General features: G+C 38.9%; 1 non-coding gene across 1 annotated transcript; it reads left to right on the top strand.

Moving 5' to 3' along the window:
• The first annotated feature begins 12,057 nt into the window (after positions 1 to 12,057).
• On the top strand, positions 12,058 to 12,127 carry LOC117078642. The gene has a single exon (XR_004435080.1). It is a non-coding gene; the product is annotated as a small nucleolar RNA SNORD30 (small nucleolar RNA).
• The last annotated feature ends 1,612 nt before the right edge of the window (positions 12,128 to 13,739 follow it).

The following is a 13,739-nucleotide window of genomic DNA, read 5'->3' as shown; positions in this document are numbered from 1 at the left end:
TTTTGGACTTCTGGCTTCCATAACTGTGAGAGGATAAATCTGTGTTTATTCTTAAATGATCCACTGTATTAGTCCGTTCTTCCATTGCTATAAGGCACTACGTGAGACTAGGTAATTTATGAAGAGAAGGGGTTTAATTGACTCACAGTTCTGCAGACTGTACAGGAACCATGGCGGGGAGGCCTCAGGGAACTTCCAATCATGGCAGAAAGTGAAGGGGAAGTAGGCACATTTTCACCTGGAGGAGGAGGAGAGAGAAAGAGCGAAGGGGGAAGTGCCACACAGTTTTAAACAACCAGATCTCGTGAGAACTCAGTCACTATCATGAGAACAGCAAGGGGGAAGTCCTCCCCATGATCCAATCAACTCCCACTAGACCCCTCCTCCAACACTGAGAATTACAACTCCACGTAAGATTTGGGTGAGGACACAAACCCAAACCATATCATCCACCCACTTTATGGTAATCTGTTACAAATGCCATAGGAAATTAATAAGAGATTTTGATACCAGGAAATGAGATGCTGCTGTAGCAAATGTTAAAAATTTATTGCGGCACTATTCACAATAGCAAAGACTTGGAATCAACCCAAATGTCCATCTGTGACAGACTGGATTAAGAAAATGTGGCACATATACACCATGGAATACTATGCAGCCATAAAAAAGGATGAGTTTGCGTCCTTTGTAGGGACATGGATGCAGCTGGAAACCATCATTCTTAGCAAACTATCACAAGAACAGAAAAGCAAACACCACATGTTCTCACTCATAGGTGGAACTGAACAATGAGATCACTTGGACTCGGGAAGGGGAACATCACACACTGGGGCCTATTATGGGGAGGGGGGAGAGGGGAGGGGGGAGGGATTGCACTGGGGAGTTATACCTGATATAAATGATGAATTGATGGGTGCTGACGAGTTGATGGGTGCAGCACACCAACATGACACAAGTATACATATGTAACAAACCTGCACGTTATGCACATGTACCCTAGAACTTGAAGTATAATAAAAATAAATTTTAAAAAAAAATGTGGAATTGACTCTGGTATCGACTAATGGGCAGAGGCTGGAAAACTGTTAATAACATGATAGAAACAATGTACATGCCTTGAGCAGACTGTTGATAGAAATGAGGATGTTAAAGATGCTGCCAGTGAGGACTCAAGAGGAAGTGAGAAAAATAGTAGAGGAAATCTGTATCATATTAGAGAATACATATTCTGGGTGTCATCATAAACAGAATGCTGGTAGAAATATGAACATTAAAGGCATTACAGTGAGGACACAGAAGGAAATGAGAACTATATTATTGAAACCAGAGGAAGGATGACCTTCATTATATACTGACATAAAACTTAGCTGAATTGTGTCTTATAGTTGTGTGCAAAGCAGAACTTGTAAGTGATGAACTTAGATGTTTAGCTGAGATTTCCAAGCAAAATATTAAAGGTACATCCTGGATTTTTCTTGCTGCTTGTAGTAAAAAGTGAGAGGAAATAGATAAATTGAGGGAAGAACTGTTAACAATAGCAACAAAAACCAGAACTTGATTTGGAAAAATCTTAGCCTATTCAGATTGCAAGACTTGCTAAAACTACAAGATTCACAGTTAATAAAGGATGCTCTGAAGAGAAAGCCAAGGATGTGGCTAGATAACCACTGGTTAATGCCTTGAAGAAATCTTAAGTTTGAAGTATTCTCTCACATAGAGGGCTCTTTGTAGAGCTGAAGCTTATGACTCATGAATCTACTCACAATCTAGCAGACTAGGGATGAAATTATCTGGGAAAGGTGTAAGAGGGATTCTCTTGTTTAATGGTGTGAATATCTGTAACATATACGGAACACCCACAAAGTTTTTAAGAATCAGCAGCAACACACACAGCTTGGCCTGAAAGGTACGGGTTGACAGAACAGTGAAGAAAGAATGCCTCTGAAGGCAGCTCCTAGGGCCCATAGGCAGGGGTTACAGAATCAGAACAACTCAACTTCTAAGTCTTTACTCAAGAAAAATGAAAACACATGTTCACACAAAGAGTGTGCATGAATGTTCATAGTAAGTTTATTTACAATAGCCAAAAAATAGAAAGAACCTGAATTTCCATTTGAAGAAAATAACCAAATTGTGACATATTCATGCAATGCAATACTACTGAACAATAAAAAGAGATTATCTAAAAATATACATAAAATATGTACAAATCTCAAAAACTTTATATTGCACAAAAGAAGTCACACATAAACATTTTATACCATAATGTTCCATTCCCATGAAGTTCTAGAATAGGCAACATTAAATGTGTGGAGGAATTGATTGGGAAGGGGAATGAGAGGACTTACTGGCGTGTTGGAAATGGTCTTGGTCTTGATAGGTGTGAGTTATAGAAGTGTCTGCATTGTCAAAACACATCAAACTATTCACTTACAATTTGGGAAATTTACTCTGTAAATAATAATTCATACTAAAAATTTTCATTCACAGACTCACCAAATTAAGTATTAGTCTTAATACGTTATTGTTCTTTATGTAACCTTCAAGGGTCCCCTATTCCATTCAAAATAAAACACAAAGTTCATACAAAGCCTAGAAGAATATCCAAAACCTGACCCCACCAACCTTTCTAATATTTTTTTTCTACTCTTCTTATGAATTCTGCTCCATCCACACTGGCTTTCAAACTATTTCTTGAATATTCTATGCATACTCCCAACTCAGGGCTTTTGATCAGCGCTCCCTCTAAATGGGTCCCTCCTTACTTTCTTCAATATTTGCTAACATCCCACTTTATCAAAGAGGGTTACTCTGTCCATCCTATTTAACTTTTTAATGAGGTACAAGTCACATAACAAAAAATGTACCCCTTATGGTATACTATAAAGTGGATTTCATCATATTTGCAAAGTTAGACAGCCACTATCTAATTAAGAAAACTTTCATCACCTTGAAAAGAAACCCTATATCCATTAGGAGTCAATCCAGAATCCTCCCTCTCCTCATTTCTAGAAGTCACTAACCCACTTTCTGTCTCTATTCATTGCCTATTCTGGACACTTCATATGAAATCATATGATACATAGACTATCGTGTCTGGCTATGTTTTCATGTTGCAGCATGTAGCAGAAATGCATTTATTTTTATAACTGAATATATTCTACTAAAAAGGTACAACACGTTTTGTTTATTATCCATCACTTGATGGACAATTTGGTTCCTTCAACCTTTTGATTATTATGAATAATGCTGCTGTGCCCATCTCTACGCATGTTTCTACATGGACATATGTTTAATTTTTCTTGGAAGTATGCATAGGAGGGGAATTATTGGGTCATAAGTTAAGTCTGTGTTTCAACTTGTTTCAGGAATTGCCAGACACATTACCAAAGCAGCTGCACTATTTTACATCCCCACCATAAGTGTATGAGGGTCCCAATGGCACTACATTCTCTAAGCTACTTGTAATTGTCTGTCTTTTTCATTAAAACTGTCCTAGTGAGTGTGATGCAATGTCTCTTCATAGTTCTGATAAGCATTTCCCTAATGATTAATGATGTTAAACATATTTTCGTGTGTTTACTGGTCATTTGTATATATTCTTCAGATAAATGTCTATCCCATCCTTTTGCTCATCCGTATTATTATTATTATTTTGCTCCTCTTTAAATTGGTTTTTGCTCCTCTTTAAATTGGTTTTTGTCTATTTTTGTTGAGTTTATGGTGCTCTTTATATATTCTGTATACTACACCTTTAAGGGGTATATGATTTGCAAATGTTTTCTCCTTTTCTGTGGGTTATCTTTTTACTTTTTTGATTGGATTCTTTGAAAAATAAAAGTTTTACATTTTTATTTATTTCTGTGATTGCTTGTGCTTTTGGTGTCATATCTAATAAGGAACCACCTAACCTAAGTTCACGTAGTTTATGCCTGTTTTCTATTTTTGTTGAGTTTATGGTGTTCTTTATATATTCTGTATACTACACCTTTAAGGGGTATTGATTTGCAAATGTTTTCTCCTTTTCTGTGGGTTATCTTTTTACTTTTTTGATTGGATTCTTTGAAAAATAAAAGTTTTAAATTTTTATTTATTTCTGTGATTGCTTGTGCTTTTGGTGTCATATCTAATAAGGAACCACCTAACCTAAGTTCACGTAGTTTATGCCTGTTTTCTTCTAAGAATTTTATCACTTTAGCTCTTCCATTTAGGTCTTTGATTCATTTTGAGTTAAATTTGGTGTATGGTGTGAGGTAGGTATCCAAGTACTTTTGGCATGTGTGTATCTAGTTGCTCTATCACTATTTGTTGAAGAGACTATTCCCCCAACTGAATGGTCTTGGCAACTTGCTAAAAAATCAGTTGAAGGCCGGGTGTGGTGGCTCATGCCTGTAATCCTAGCACTTTGGGAGGCAGAGGCACGCAGATCATTTGAGGTCAAGGGTTCGAGACCAGCCTGGCCAATATGGTGAAATCCCATCTCTACTAAAAATACAAAAAAAAAAAAAAATCAGCCAGGCATGGTGGCGAGCGCCTGTAGTCCCAGCTACTCTGGAGGCTGAGGCATGAGAATCGCTTAAACCCAGGAGGTGGAGGTTGCAGCGAGCCAAGACTGTGCTACTGCACTCCAGCCTGGGTCACAGGGCCAGACTCTGTCTTAAAAAAAAAAAAAAAAAGAAAAAGAAAAAGAAAATCAGTTGACACACATTTACCTAGGGACTCTAAATTAAATTCAGTTAATCTGTATGTCTATCCTTAATGCTAGTACCATAGTGTCCTGACTACAGTTGCTTTGCAGTAAACCTTGAAATTGGTAAGTGTAAGTCTGACAACTGGGTTCTTTTTTAGGAGTTTTTGGTTATTTGAGGTTCCTCAAGTTCTCATATAAATTTTAGGATCAGTTTGTCAATTTCTATAAAAAAGTGAGCTGCTAGGATTCTAGCAGGGATCACACTGGACCTGTAGATCACTTTGGGGAGTATTGCTATGTAAATAAACTAAGTTTTCTGATACATGAATATGAAATGTCTTTCCACTTATTTAAGTCTTCGATTTTACTGAAAAATATTTGGTAGGTTTGAGTGTATATGTTTTGTGCTTTATTTATAAAATTTACTCCTAAATATTGTATTCCTTTTGATGCTGTTGTAAGTTAAATTTTCTTAATTTCCTCTTTAGATTTTATCTCAGTATATAGAAATACAATTTATTTTTAATATAAATTTGTATCCTACAGCTTTGCTGAACTTGTTTATTAAGTTGAATAGGTCTAATAGTTTTACTTCTTCCCCTCCAATATAGATGCAGTTTTTTTTTTGTTTTTTTTTGTTTTGAGGCAGAGTCTCACTCTGTCGCCAGGGCTGGAGTGCAGTGGCCGGATCTCAGCTCACTGCAAGCTCCGCCTCCCGGGTTTACGCCATTCTCCTGCCTCAGCCTCCCGAGTAGCTGGGACTACAGGCGCCCGCCACTTCGCCCGGCTAGTTTTTGTATTTTCAGTAGAGACGGGGTTTCACCGTGTTAGCCAGGATGGTCTCGATCTCCTGACCTCGTGATCCGCCCGTCTCGGCCTCCCAAAGTGCTGGGATTACAGGCTTGAGCCACCGCGGCCGGCCAGATGCAGTTTTTTTTATTGCCTGTTTGCTGTGCTAGATCCTCCAGTACCCCGTTAAATAATAGTGGTGAGGTTGGACATCCATTTCTAATATTCATGGGAAATTTTTCAGTCTTTCACAATAGAGTATGATGTCAGGTGAAATTGTTCATAAATACCCTTTATCATGTTGAGGATTCTTCCTTTTTTTTTTTCTTGAGACCGCATCTCACTCTTGGCTCACTGCAACTTCTGCCTCCTGAATTCAAGCAATTCTTTTGCCTCAGTCTTCCAAGTAGCTGGGACTACAGGTGCACACCACCACTCCTGGCTAGTTTTTATATTTTAATAGAGATGGAGTTTCACCATGTTGGTCAAGCTGGTCTCGAACTCCTGACCTCATGATCCACCTGCCTCAGCTTCCCAAAGTGCTGGGATTATAGGCGTGAGGATTCCTCCCTTTGTTCCTAATTTTACGAGTTTTTTTTTTTAATCATGAAACGGTGTTGAATTTTATCACATGCTTTTTCTGTTTCAATTGAAATGATCATGTGGTTTTGTCTTTTTTTTGTGGTGCATTAGATTAATTGATTTTGTTTTGTGATTTTTGATTAGTTTATTCTTTGCCCCAGCTGTTACCTTCTATCTCAGGCAGCCCGTTTCAACAATTGCTTCTCACTGATTTTAATAAATGTTCCCAAGAAAAAGCCTGTTCATACTAGGTAAGCTCCAAGTCAGGTCAAATAAAGACAATCTTGTTGGCAAGTCTTCCTAGGCACCTTCAGGCAGGATATTATGGTCTGAATTGTGTCCCAAAAAAACTCACAAATAAAGCCTTAACCCCCAATACCTAGAATGTGACTGTATTTGGAAATAAGCCTTTAAAGAGGCAACTAAGTTACAATGAGGCCATTATGGTAGGCTCTACTACAGTCTGAGTAGTGTTTTTTATATTAAGAGTAAATTTGGATTCACAAAGAGACAGCAGGGATGTGAGTGCACAGAGAAAAGATTATGTGAAGAGGCAGCAAGAGGTAAGTCATCTGCAAGTAAAGAAGAGAGGCCTCAGAAGTATACATTCCTGTTCTTGAATTTCTAGCCTCCAGAACTGTGTGAAAATAAATTTATGCTGTTTAATCTATCCGTTCTACAGTATTTTGTTATGGCAGCCATAGCAAACTCATACATTCAAGTAATGACAATTCTCCAGAAATGGGTGGGATTTTAAAAGATCTCCAACCCTATTTTGTCCCTCCTGTACCAACCAGGCTTTTCATCATGATTGTGAGTTGTTGGTTTTCAAGGCTACCATGGAGCTTGGGGGACATGGGACTAGTACAAGTTAAAGGCCACAAAGCTTGCGGTTCTTAGCAGATTGATCTATATTTCTTGAACAAACAATTCTCAGATCTGCTGCAAATATATGGTCAATTTCCAGAGTTCCAAAAGTTTTTTCTGACCATTATTGACAGATTTTCATTGCTTTCATAGCTAATAGAATTTTCAAAGGTTCTTACTTTATCATTTTTCACTGACACCTACTACAGATTTAAAATGTAATTAATCACTGTCCCTGGCATTTCTGATCATCATTATCCTACTCACACTTTTAAAAATAACATGCATAGGCCAGGTGTGGTGGCTCACACCTGTAATCCCAACACTTTGGGAGGCCGAGGTGAGAAGGTCACTTGATGCCAGAACCTTGAGGCCAGCCTGGGCTACATAGCAAGACTCCATCTCCACAAAAAATAAGAAAATTAGCAGGGCATGGTGACTCACACCTGTAGTCCCCACTACTGGGGAGGCTGATGCAGGAGAATGGCTTAAGCCCAGGAGGTTGAGGCTGCAGTGAGCTATGATAGCACCACTGCATTCCAGCCTGGGAAACAGAGCAAGACTCTGTCTCTAAAATTAATTAATTAATTAATTAATTAATTGACATGCATAGCTTTCTAACATACTATCTGATTTATTTATTATAACGTTTTTGACATATTTGTTATATCTTCTGTCTCCTCACACTAGACTATAAGTTTAAGAGAACTGGGGTATTTTCGTGTTGTATTCCATGATATATTTGCAGTGTCTTGCATGATACCTGGCCCATACTAATAATCAACAAAATTTTGAAATAAATCAACAAATATTTACTAGCTTTAACTGACAAGACATCGTGTAAGGCTTTGCATACTGATAGAGTTGTGAAATAAATAAGCTCTAAGTCCTGCCATCTATGTTTATGATATAGAATGTGGCTCACAGGGAATTGAATTTCAAATAGCATGCACTCAATACCATAAGACACATAAAAATGAGTGCCTAGGTGATTGTGGGGGAGGTAGATACTGGTTTTGTTTAGATAATAAGATACTCTGCATTGGGATGTGGTGCTATCTGAGATGGGCTTTAAAGGGTTAGTAGGATTGCTATGAGCAAAATTAAGGATAGGTGAATGTACAGCAATGGAAGAAGAAATGTTATGAGCAAGAAAACACTTAAAAACCTAAAGGATATTGTGAGAGGTTGAGCATAACAATATAACTGGAAGTCATTTTTATTTTTGTTGTGGATAGTGAGAGATAAGGCTAGAAGAATGGTAGGGGTGAGATTCTAATAAGCCTTAATTATTTGTTAATAAAAATAATAATTATTGCATGTTTACTATGTGTCAAGAACTTGGAAGCCAGTGATTCCTGCAATATAAACCGTACCCTCAAGAAAATTGCAGAATGCTTTGAATGTCAGACTAAGAAAGGCATGAATTACCTTAATGTTACTATTGTGGTGAGACATGTCTGTCTTTTCTTTTTTTTTTTTGAGGCGGAGTCTCGCTCTGTCGCCCAGGCTGGAGTGCAGTGGCCGGATCTCAGCTCACTGCAAGCTCCGCCTCCCGGGTTTACGCCATTCTCCTGTCTCAGCCTCCCGAGTAGCTGGGACTACAGACGCCCGCCACCTCGCCCGGCTGGTTTTTTGTATTTTTTAGTAGAGACGGGGTTTCACCGTGTTAGCCAGGATGGTCTCGATTTCCTGACCTCGTGATCCGCCCGTCTCGGCCTCCCAAAGTGCTGGGATTACAGGCTTGAGCCACCGCGCCCGGCCGTCTGTCTTTTCTCAGAACATTTCTTACTTGGTTAGTGTTGCTTCTTCTAGAACATCATGTAAAGGAAAGAGTAGAGGGCATATTTTGTGCCTAGCTTCTTTTGCCCAACATAATATGCTTGAGATTCATCCACGTTGCTGTGAGTATATTTACTGGTTCCCTTTCATTGCAATCCTAGTCAGATATATGACAGATACACTCCAGATTTTTCTATTTTAATGTATATCTGGCTTCAAAGATTAGCTGTACCACATTTTAGAATTATGAATAAATGGAATGGAGATAAAAACAGCCTGGGCATATAATATTGAGAGAAGGCAGTCTGAACGAATAAGGAGAAAAGGGTTTTGAATCAGCAATAGGGCAAGAATTAGTATTAGCATGAGTAGAAGGAAAAGATACTTAAGTATTAAAAGGAGATTATAAAAGACTGCAGAAGCAGCAGTCGGCACTGGTATTAATAATGAAAGGTAGATATAGAGGCTGCTAATACAACACAGTGGTAAATCTCTATAACACAATTGAAAGGGATATGCAGAAAAAAAATGGTCAGCTTAGTTGCTCTGATCAACAAATGAGAGATCAAGACTTAGAAGAAACACCCTGAAGCAATGGCCTTCCCCTCTTTAGTTAGTGACTCTACTAAGAAAGGATTAATGGTAGAATTTCAATTCCCATCTCCAGAGTTTGTGAAGTGTTAACTGTAATTAGCTAATTGGTTTTATAATTAATTTAACTGCTCTATTCTTTCTAATATAGTTTTCGCTAACATGATGTTTACTGTGTTATTCTCAAATTATTTTTTATATTATTTAAATTTGTTTTTTAAATTGTATGTACAATAAGACATTCTTTTTGGTATGCAGTTCTATAAACTTTGACAAATGCTTAGAGCCATGTAATCCTCACCACAACATGGGTGAATTACTTTTATTTTTAAGTCCTGGGGTTTTTTTGGGGGGGGGTTTTTGTGTTTTTTTTTTTTTTTTGAGACGGAGTCTCGTTCTGTCGCCCAGGCTGGAGTGCAGTGGCCAGATCTCAGCTCACTGCAAGCTCCGCCTCCCGGGTTTACGCCATTCTCCTGCCTCAGCCTCCTGAGTAGCTGGGACTACAGACGCCCGCCACCTCGCCTGGCTAATTTTTTTTTTTTTGTATTTTTTAGTAGAGACGGGGTTCACCGTGTTAGCAGGATGGTCTCGATCTCCTGACCTCGTGATCCACCCGTCTCGGCCTCCCAAAGTGCTGGGATTACAGGCTTGAGCCACCGCGCCCGGCCCCATTGAAAGTATTCTATGAAAATATGAAACAATATTTGATCACCATTTAGTGATGAAGGCTTTGTTAATCATGAAACAAATCATAGGAATTTTTATGAAAACACTAATATCAGATTTGATTAGTTTATAAAAATTCACATTTGGTAAAAGACACTGTAAACAAAGCTAAATAAGAAGCAAGAAAATATTTTGCAATATAGAGGAAGCACAAACGATTTTGGTCTAGTAGGAGAGGTATAGTGTAGTGGAATTGTAGTGTAGAAAATTGGTCGTGAATTAAGTCAGAAAAGATAGGTACGTATCCTAACTTTGCCACATAAGCCATATATGACCTTAGTGCAGTTATGCATCCTCTTTCTCCTTATCGCCACATTTGTAAAATTAGCAAAATAATAGTATTTACCTCACAGGATTTTTGGAGGTTCATAATTTACATTAAAGACTTGTTACAATGATTTGCCCATAGTAAATCCTTAATTAATATTAGCTATAGTATTACTTTCAATGTTGATAAATGATTCTGCAAATCAATAAAAAAACAGCAAGCAGGCTGCGGCGGGGGTAGGTCAGGGGGTGGGTCAGGAGCCAGGGTAGGGGGATGGGGTGGGTCACGCCTGTAATCCCAGCACTTTGGGAGGCCAGGGTGGGCGGATCACCTGAGGTCAGGAGTTGGAGACCAGCCTGGCCAACAGGTTGAAACCCCGTCTCTACTAAACACACAAAAGTTAGCCGGGCATGGTGGCATGCGTCTGTAATCGCAGCTACTCAGGAGGTGAAGGCAAGAGAATCACTTGAACTCGGGAAGTGGAGGTTGCAGTCAGCCAAGATCATGTCACTGCACTCCATCCTGGGCAACAGACCAAGACCGTACTTCAAAAATAAAAAAGACAAAAATACCAACAAGAAGGTTTTAAAGAAAAAAAGCAGTAAATTTCATGAACACAAAATCTTCAGAAAATAAAACACATATGGCTAATAAGTATGCAAAAGATGCTAAGCTATGTAATTAACCATACACAATTATTTAAATGAAATATTTTCAACCAAATTGAAAAATATTAAAATTTGATGATGTAATTATATAGATATTTTTATACACTGTTAGCCAAGGTCCTCCAAGAATCAGAGACCAAGATACGATTATTCATATAAGAAATTTATTGAGAGAAATACCTGTGATAGAAAATGGGGAAGGAGCTGAAGGAATCTGGGAGAACTGCCAAACCACAATGCAGGACTGACTCTGGATGAAAAAGAAGGGTAAAGAAGGAAGAATTAAATAAAGGTTGGGAGAGAAAGCATTCTAGACTGCACTGTGGTTTAAGAGACTTCTGAAAGGTCGTTGGAGAGTCCTGAGCCAAAATCCCCCATCAGAGCAGCCCTGCATGTCTTAGGAACGGACCTGTCTTAAAATCTCTGCTGTGCTCAATTGTTTACTGACTAGAAGCAACCCTTAGGAAGAGAGGTCTCTGCACAGCACAAGTGCAGTGATGGATTTCTAAGTGCTACGATTGGGCTGCAGGTCAGTTACACTCTGTTTCATCAGAGATATAAGAAGCACATTTTCATGGCACTATACATGGTATATTAGTCCATTCTCACACTGCTATGAAAAAATATCCGAAACTGGGTAATTCATAAAGAAAAGAGGCTCCACATTGCTGGGGAGGCCTCAGGAAACTTACAATTAAACTTACAATTATGGTGGAAAGCAAAGGAGAAGCAGGCACCTTCTTCACAGGGCAGCAGGATGAAGTGAGTGCAAGCAGAGGAAATGCTATATGCTTATTAAACCAACAGATCTCGTTAGACTCTCTCACTATCATGAGAACAGCATGTGGGAAACAGCCCCCATGATCCCATTACCTCCACCTGCCCCAACCCTTGACATGTGTGGGTTATGGGGATTACAACTGAAGATGAGATTTTGAGTGGGGACACAGGCAAACCATATCAAATGGTAACATATATTTATTTATATTTGTAGGTCATTTCAGCAATAGTTTTTACATTTGGAATGGTCATTTCCTTTCACATGGCAGTTCTACCTCTAAGAATTTATCCTTCAGAAATATACTACCATATATATACATGATGACTTATATGGATTCTCATTCAACTAATGACTTGCTGCTGAAACATGGAAATCTGATTTTTAACAATATAAAATAAGTAAAAATATAAATAAATTAATAAATTAAAATAAAATAAATTTTAAAAATAAATACACAGCTATGTAAAAATCTATGCAAAGTAATGATTATTGCATCATCATGTGTCATTGTTGAAAATTAGAATCAATTTGCCGGGCGCGGTGGCTCAAGCCTGTAATCCCAGCACTTTGGGAGGCCGAGACGGGCGGATCACGAGGTCAGGAGATCGAGACCATCCTGGCTAACATGGTGAAACCCCGTCTCTACTAAAAAATACAAAAAACTAGCCGGGCGAGGTGGCGGGCGCCTGTAGTCCCAGCTACTCGGGAGGCTGAGGCAGGAGAATGGCGGAAACCCGGGAGGCGGAGCTTGCAGTGAGCTGAGATCCGGCCACTGCACTTCAGTCTGGGCGACAGAGCGAGACTCCGTCTCAAAAAAAAAAAGAAAATTAGAATCAATTTAAAGGTTAATCAATAGGGGACTGCAAAAAAACATATACCATTGAATATGATATTGTCAGGATACATGTACATTGAAAGGAACACATAAGATAGTATTGAGCAATAATGGATTACAAATAGGATGTCTCCTGTGAACTTTCACGCCTATGAAAAAGAAAGGAAACCAAGTAAGTGGAATAAAAGCGTTCATCTTTCTGAATATAAGCTGAAATTTTAGCTCGATGTTTTATCTCATAAAGAAAATGAAACAAAGTTTTTCTCATAGTAGAGAACCTTTCTTAATTACTTTCTTCTTATTATTATTATTATTATACTTTAAGTTCTGGGGTACATGTGCAGATCGTGCAGGTTTGTTACATAGGTACACACGTGCCATGGTGGTTTGCTGTACCCATCAACCCATCATCTACATTAGGTATTTCTCCTAATGCTATTTTTCCCCTCGCCCCCCACCCCCTGACAGGCCCCAGTGTGTGATGTTCCACTCCCTGTGTCCATGTGTTCTCATTGTTCAACTCCCACTCATGAGTGAGAACATGCAGTGTTTGGTTTTTTGTTCTTGTGTTAGTTTGCTGAGAATCATGGTTTCCAGCTTCATCCATGTCCCTGCTTGAACAACCCATGTCATGTTCAAGGACATGAACTCATCCTTTTTTATGGCTGCATAGTATTCCATGGTGTATATGTGCCACATTTTCTTTAATTACTTTATTTTGAACAACTACTTGAAAAAAATACATAGAAATTATAAGCCAGAATTTATAAGAAAGAAAGGAAGACGCCGGGCACCGTGGCTCAAGCCTGTAATCCCAGCACTTTGGGAGGCCGAGACGGGTGGATCACGAGGTCAGGAGATCGAGACCATCCTGGCTAACACGGTGAAACCCCGTCTCCACTAAAAAATACAAAAAAAAAACTAGCCGGGCGAGGTGGCGGGCGCCTATAGTCCCAGCTACTTGGGAGGCTGAGGCAGGAGAATGGCATAAACCCGGGAGGCGGAGCTTGCGGTGAGCTGAGATCCGGCCACTGCACTCCAGCCCGGGTGACAGAGCAAGACTCCGTCTCAAAAAAAGAAAAAAAGGAAGACAAAAAAATCAACACTAATTTTTAAATTATCATCTGTGAAGAGAGGAGATGACCTCAAAATTACGGATT

The sequence above is a fragment of the Trachypithecus francoisi genome, unplaced genomic scaffold (genome assembly GCF_009764315.1).
Source record: "Trachypithecus francoisi isolate TF-2019V2 unplaced genomic scaffold, Tfra_2.0 Lachesis_group6, whole genome shotgun sequence".
NCBI lineage: Eukaryota > Metazoa > Chordata > Mammalia > Primates > Cercopithecidae > Trachypithecus > Trachypithecus francoisi.
Note: the sequence above shows the minus strand (reverse complement) of the source record. Positions and strands in the feature narration are given on the sequence as shown.